Below are 7,968 nucleotides of genomic sequence, written 5' to 3'. Positions count from 1 at the left end.
GAAGTCAGCAGGAACCCAGAAGAGAAAGAAGAAGCCATTGCCAATGGATGGGAAAGCCAAGGAACTCCCAGGAGAGCCAGCCCACTAAAATACTACTCTCCCTAGGAGGAAGGAAGCACAAGTCTTCTAGCCTCCCAAACCATGAGAAAATAAGTTCCTAGTGTTTTAGCCAGCACATTATTTAGAATTTGTTATAGCAGCCAAGAACCTAAAACATCAGCATACTATGTATTTTGGATTTGGAAAGTCAGTTGATCTACAGATGCTCCATGTCCTGAATTGAATTGGAATAAATGATTCTGAAACTCTAACTGCTGTCCCTGTTGCCACCTCCTAGGATGACTAATGCTATACTGTAGCTTCATATTTTTGAAAGGTCACACATTAATGGAAAGGGTTTTGGATCCAGAGTGTGTTGGACTTAGATCCATTTCTTATCTGCTGCTAAGAAAGTGGCATGTCATTCCCTAAGTGACCTCACTCCATCCCTGCAGAAGCTGCCAGATAATCTCAATAACTCACAGATTAAATCCCATGAGGCCCTTGAACACATTATAAAAACAAAAAGTACACACATAAAGATCCCACAAGAAAGATGTCGAATTATGTAATTGTTATTGTGTCAAGAAATAAGAGGTTCTAGAAAGACATGAAATCTAATCCAACCATGCTTTATTGGAAGGAGATTAGCAGTTTTCATGCTCAGAATTTATTTCTAATCTGCTTATTAATTGATCTATATCATCATGTTCCCTTGTTTGTGAGAGCATCACCTTAATAGAGTACATGGAAAGATAAAGGGTCAAAGTAAGATCATGCTGCTCCTGTTTCCCAAGAAAAGAGGTCTCTTGGGGTGGTAATAGTTTGTGTGATTTGAGTGGCCAAGGGACTGAAGGGGTAGCAGCATATCTTAGTGTAATTTTAATTAGTCTTTCCCTAATTACTAGTGAGGGTGGACATATTTTCATATTCATCACCATTTTTATTTATGCTTTTGTGAACTGCTTGTTCATATTTTTGTCCATTTGCATTGGAGGGTTGGTCTTTTGCCTGTCAGTTTATAGTTGCTTTTTACATATTAGGGAAACTAATTATTGATTAGGTGTGCTGCAAGTAAAATTTCCTAGGCTATATATTTTCTTTTATATGTGACTTTTGGTGCACAGAAAAATTAAATTTTAATGAAGTTGACTTCATCAACTGGCTCTACATGTTTTATGCTTTTTTTAGTCTTGCTAAAGAAATTATTTTATAACCAAAAGTCGTAAAGATATTCTCTTGAAATTTTTCTAAAGTTGTGAAGTTTTGGTTTTTGCTTAACTCTTTAATTCACTTTCAATTGATTTTTGAGAATATGAGGTACTTTTTCCCCATATACATATCTACGTTTTCCAGCACTATTTACTGAATAGTCTACTCTTTTTTCCCTAATTGTCTCATAATTTTATTAGCAGTTTATTTGAATTTGGATTCAAAAAACTCCAGAGATTCTGTCTATAAATCTATTGTTTTTTTTAAATTTACAAGCTCTCTCTCTCATTTGTCCTTGTAATTTATTTATTGAAGAAATCTGATTGTTTGTCCTGTAGAGTTTCCCATGGTTTGCATTTTGCTGACTGCAACCTTGTAGTATCATTTAATGTATTCCTCTTGTGAGCTGGTAGTTCGATCAAGAGTCTTGATCAGATGTAATTTAGGGAGGAGAGTTAAGTCTACTTCATAGGTACAGTTGTGTTCTTCCATCAGAAGGCACATCATGTCGAAATGGTATTTCTTTTTGTTGCTAGTAGCCACTGATGATCATTGCAAAATGGTGTTACTCCACCATTTCTTCTTCACTTGCTAGCTGGAATATGTCTATAAAGAGAAACTTCTCCTTGTCAACTATCGGGTTACCCAGAGGTATGGGTCATTTAGGGAACACATGATAAATGTTTGTTTTTCTTTCATTTAAAATTTTTTTAAAATAATGAGTTGCTTTAATAGCATCCTTGAAAGATAATCAATGAGGTTGTGGTTTGTTTTGAATTATTTTTAGTATAATGATAGATTTAGGGATTTAAATATATGTATGTGTTTTTTTATTAATTTTTAAATTTAAAAAAATGACAAAGAAACACAAACATTCTTAACATATGATAATAGTCTATTCTTTTTGTACTCATGTATTGTTGCCACATCTCTCATATAGCAAGCTTACAAAAATTCATAGATCAGGTTGTGGACTTTTTTTTTTAACTACTTCACTGGTGTATTTATGTATATCTGAGCCAATACGATATGGAGATTTTTTTGATGGGATTAGAATCTTTAGAGGGTAAAGGAGATAACCCTCCATAATGTGTGTGGGCTTCATCCAGTCAGTTGGAGCCCTTAGTAAGAACTAGAAGTTCCAAAGATCAGAAGAAATTCTGCCTCAGTATTTCAGCATCGACTCTACTGGAATTTCCAGTCTGTGGCTGTTCTAGTTTGCTAGCTGCCAGAATGCAACACACCAGAAACAGATTGGCTTTTAATAAAAGGGGATTTATTTCATTAGTTCTTCAGAGGAAAGGCAGCTAACTTCCATCTGAGGTTCTTTCTTATGTGGGAAGGCTCAGGGTAATCTCTACTGGCCTTCTCTCCAGGCCTCTGGGTTCCAACAACTTTCCTTGGGGTGATTCCTTTCTGTATCTCCAAGGGCCTGGGCTGAGCTGCCAGTGCTTGAGATGAGGTATGCCGAGCTGCTTGGGTTGTGCTACATTGTGCTTTCTCATTTAAGCACCAGCCAATTAAGTCAAATGTCATTCACTGAAGCAGGCACGCCTCCTAGCCTACTGCAGATGTATTGAGCAACAGATGAGGTTCACGTACCATTGGCTCATGTCCACAGCAACAGAACTAGCTGGCTTCACTTGGCCAAGTTGACAACTGAATCTACTACAGTGGCCTGCCTTATAGAGTTCAGATTTGCCATTTCCCACAATCACACGAGCCAATTCCTTATAATAAATAACCTCCACACACCATTTTGTGTGTATGTGTATGTGTGTGTGAATACATACACTGTGGGTTGTTTCTCTGGAGAATCCTTACTACCACACTGACCTGATTAATAGAACTTTATGATGTTATGCTTTGTGATAGGAAATGTGCCTTTATTTTTTTTCTAAATAATTTCAACTTGGCCTTTGGGTCTTTGTTGTAGATATTAACTGGATGTTTACTCTGTGGCTTTTACCTTTTACCCTTCTTATCCAGGTATGGTCAAATGACAAGTTATCAAGAGAATGTGAACTAAAGTGCTGTAGTCACTTGTAGTCTGAGTCACATAACAGTGTTTGCCTTATCTATGTTCTTTCTTGCTCTTTCTGCTCCATGGTTATCTTGGGGTAACATGTTTAAGATGGTAGCTTCACAAAATGAAGGAGGCTGGATCCCTAAACAACAAAAGGAAGCAGACTTCCCTGCTTTCCCAATGATTACACAGTGAAATGAGCAAGGAATACATTATTAGTTGTAGAGCCACTAAGCACTTGAAGTTGCTTATTACAGCAGGTAGTTAATTCTGACTAATACACAGTTCTAAATGAGTTGTTTAAAATACAAGAAAATCCATTTGAGATTTTGATTCTGTTGCATTAAACTAATAGATTACCTTAGGGAAAATATTCATTTTTATGACTGCAATCTACCTGTTCTATTTTTAAAGTCTTCTTTAATATATTCCAAGTTTTATAATTTTCTGCATAAAGACTTTTTACCTCTTTTAAAGTTTTTTTTTAGAGAGACCTCTACCATAGCAATAAAAAGAATTATCTTTAGTAAATATTTCTCCCCATTTTATAAATAAAAAGGAAAATCAGTTTCAAATCAGTTTGGTATTTTTGATGTTATCTTTCCCATGTGTTTGATTACATCTTTTACTCCTTTAAAAAGTTTGAGTCAATTATTTTATATCTGGTGTCCAATAATTCTAGTATCTGCAGTTTTTACCAGTCTAACTGTAGGTTGTAGCTCTGACTTTTGCTTGTGTAAGCTTGTTTCTGCATGTAGAAATCTTATGTGGCCTCAGATGAGGTTAATTTTTCTTTATAGAGAATGTGCATTTGCTTCCAACAAGACCTAGAATATTACAGTGATAGATTGAATTAGGTATGCTAATTTAGGCATGTTTTTAGTCTTTATCCTCATTCCTGTGGGTCTGGACCCATTGCAGATGGGATCTCTTGAAGATGTTTTCTCAGATGGAAAGTGGGCCAGCTGAATGAGATTAAGTCCTGATCTGGTTTACTGGAGGCTTTATAAAGAGAAAGAAAGCAGATGCCTAAGAAAGAAAAAGCCATGGGAAGGAGAGCAGGGAGCCAGAGTCAACAGAACACAAAAGAGAAGGGAGAGGCCATCACCATGTGATGTAAGGTAGGATAAAAGCCAAGGAACCCTAAGGATTAATGGTCAGGCAGAATGAAACTGACCCTGGGAGTAAGCAAGCCTTTTCCCAGTCTTAAAACCATGAGCATTTAAGTCGACCCATGGTGTGGCATTTGTTATAGCAGCTCAGCAAAACTAAGACAACTATTAATCTCAGAAAATTTCTCAGATTTAAGTTTCCAGAAACACAGAAATTCATGAAGAGGGAGGCTCTTGATCGTGAATTTTCAAAGGAATCTATTTTTTCTATTCAGTGTCTAGGCCAACACAAACATGTTTACCTATCATCTTCCTTTGCTGGCAGATTGTCTTTATTTCCCCCTGTGTGAAGAAGTGCCTGGAAGACAGATCTTTGGATCCAGTCTTACTTGGGGTCGGGTGGACGGGGGAGTGAGTTCTTCAGTTGTACCTCCCCACTTGATGCTTCTCCAGGAATTGTGTTTTGTCGTATAGGTCTATTCTATCTTTTTCTATCTTCCTTTGTTCCATCTAAATCTCTTTGTAACAGAGTTTGGCAGACATATCCTTAGTAGCTATAACTTTATTAGTTAGCTGTCCCTATGGTATCCATATTTCCTATTTCTGGCCACTGAAATTTTCTTTCATTTCTTTGTAGGCTCAGATATACATTTAAAATAATTTTTAACTTGAACCATCATTTCAAGATATTCTTGTATTAACCATGTTTTCCGCCTCCTGTAAATTGATGCTTCAGAATCTACAGGCCCCCAGATGGCCACACCCACCCATACATCTGTTACTTTAGATAATTCTGACCCCACCTGTTTACACTTAAACAACCTTCAGCTGGCCAGGGTGCCATTGTCAAATATAGCCAGCCAATACCATGCTACTTTACCCCAACCCCTACTCCATCCCTGCCTGTTTCCTGCAAAGACTGCCTTAAAAGGCATATATGTATCTGCCTGTTCTCTCCTGCCCTGGGCTGATATTGGCACGTCTCCCAGTGGAATAATGTATTACCCAGGGAAACAAGCCTTTAAAATTCTTCTCTCTCTCTTTCTTGATCTGCCTTGGATCTTACCTTACCTCCCACCTGGTAATGTGGTAAAATTCTAAATTGGAAGGATTCTCAAGATTGAGCTTGTCATTTCTATAGGAATAGGAAGCTTTTTCCTTTAGTTTTTAAATAATAAGTATTTTCTACTCCCAACATAAGATCTATTTTAATATTAATTCACACAATTAAGCCCAAAAGGAATATTCCTGAGAGCCTATTAGTTAATTAAATTAGAAAAATATGTTTTAGGAAAACTGATTTGGAATGCAAGATTCAGGTGCATCCTTTTTAAAGTAAAGTTTGTGTTTTCAAATAATTACAGATGGTTATTAATCCATTTTCATTGTGATGAGCTTGATATACAAGTAAATAAAAGTTCTTCCAAACTTGCCAGTTTGAACAATAATTTATTTTGTTAGGGAGAGAGCTCATACATTAAAACATGGATTCTTAACTATAGAACAAGAAGCTGGCATAGCTTTCACTGTTTGATCCTTTCACATTAACAGTTCTGAATACATTGTAGTGGGATTTAGTATGTTTTGTTGAGTACTGGCCACTCATTGTTTTCTTTTTACTGGGAATTGAAGACTGGCAATCCCTGGGGGGGAAAACATTTCATTCTTATCTTCTTAGATATCCAAGGCATTTATCTATTTTTTTCTGAGCATAATGATTTTAATAAACAATGTTCCACCTATTTGGATATCTGACAATGTCTACATTAATATTCCAAATAATACCACAGCTGACTTCAGTTTGACAAAAACTGTGTGCCATGACCTCCAATGCTTTGATGTGTTTTAAATAAGAACTGTCAAATGCTTATGTTTTTTCTATTGATGGGGAAAATATGAAAAGAAATAAATTTCCAATGATAATTTTACGATAAGGGACAATGTCATTCGAGAGAATACCCTCAAATAAATATTTCATCAGGCAAAAGCAATATTTACATTAAAACAATAATCCATGGCAGGAAAGAGTTGCAAAAAGAGTGGAAGACATGGGTGGTGTCCGAGGAAGTAGAATATGATTTATGCCATTTCAAGTTGTTATATTTTTGAAAATTGAAATAATTTTATACAATTTTATTTTCCAAATACACGTGCTTATAATTTTCTTATGCTAGATTCCGTTTATTTTCTAACATTTTAGTAAGTTTCACTGGCCTCGCTTAGGTCCTAAGCAGGACTGTGAAGGAAGAGGGAACCATGTGCTAATCACTCTACTTCTTATGCCACCTCTCTTGTCAATTAATCATCACTACAATCCCCGACTGAGATGTGAAACTGAATCTAAGAATGAAGTCATTGCTGAAGTTTGCAGACTTAGTAATTGCAGCAAAATTCGAGTTAGAACCCCATTTTTCTGATTCTGTAACTTTTCCTCTGTCATTCAGTATGCTAAGTAAACTATAAAACAACACATACTTTAAAGAGTTATTATTACAGAATCATAGCATGTTTTTCTACAATCTTTTATTGTAGAGCAGAGAATATCCATTTGATTTCAAATTTGATGAATATTAGAACTCATTTAGCTTTTGATATGTTAGTTCTGAAAACAACCATCCCAAACATAGTTTGGATTTTATACCAACTTTGGATTTTATAAATGATTTTATTGTATAACAACATTACTACTCTGATCTTGAGTGATCAGGAATAAAGCCCACTTTTAGGGCAGTTTAGTTGACAGTTGGCAGATCTTCAGGTAAATTAGCTTGTTAGAAGATTATTTTATGTAATCACTGGTGAGGGAGAAGATAGCTCTGATTTAACATACATTAAGTATGACCATTAAGCATCTGAACAGAAACACTTAACAATAGGCCAACTTTAGGCTACTGAAGAGTTGCATGAAAGGGAAAAATGGTCATAGGTCAGTCATCATTTATTTATCATCCATCATAAGTTAAACAGAATTTTGGTTGTGTAAGTCAATGGGTGCTGGCTGAATTCCCAGACTGATTTAATAGGAAATCAACATAAACAGCTTAAAATATATTACAAATAAGCTGTAATATCTTATTTTCCTTTACTTTCCCAGATGTACAAAAGCAAGTGCCCATATGCTACCTATTTTATTTAAATTTCAGACGCATAGTCTTTCATTTCCTTTTGTTGTAGGGTCTCTCTGAACTGTAGCCATTGTTTCTGGAGTGCCATTTCCAAGCCTTTTTCTTTTTCTGTGTGAGGAGGATTGGAATGCTGGTGATTCTGATGTGAGACCTGTCTCTCTCATGATTCCCCCTTTTTTCTACTTCTACATACCTTGAATTGCCTTTTAAAAAAATAATAGCTTCAAACAGAAAATACCACACAAAATAGTATGGTTTGCTTAAGAGCGAAACTGTTGGAAAGGCTGTTAGGCCCTGCATGAGGATTGGGGATAAAAAGAGAGGAGAGGGCGGGCCACGGTGGCTCAGCAGGCAAGAATGCTTGCCTGCCATGCCAGAGGACCAGGGTTCGATTCCCGGTGCCTGCCCATGTTTAAAAAAAAAAAAAAAGAGGAGAAATCAAGAACAGATGAGA

The sequence above is a fragment of the Tamandua tetradactyla genome, chromosome 3, assembly GCF_023851605.1.
Source record: "Tamandua tetradactyla isolate mTamTet1 chromosome 3, mTamTet1.pri, whole genome shotgun sequence".
In the NCBI taxonomy this organism is placed as follows: Eukaryota; Metazoa; Chordata; class Mammalia; order Pilosa; family Myrmecophagidae; genus Tamandua; species Tamandua tetradactyla.
The sequence above is the reverse complement of the archived record's forward strand: the minus strand, read 5'-3'. Positions refer to the sequence as shown.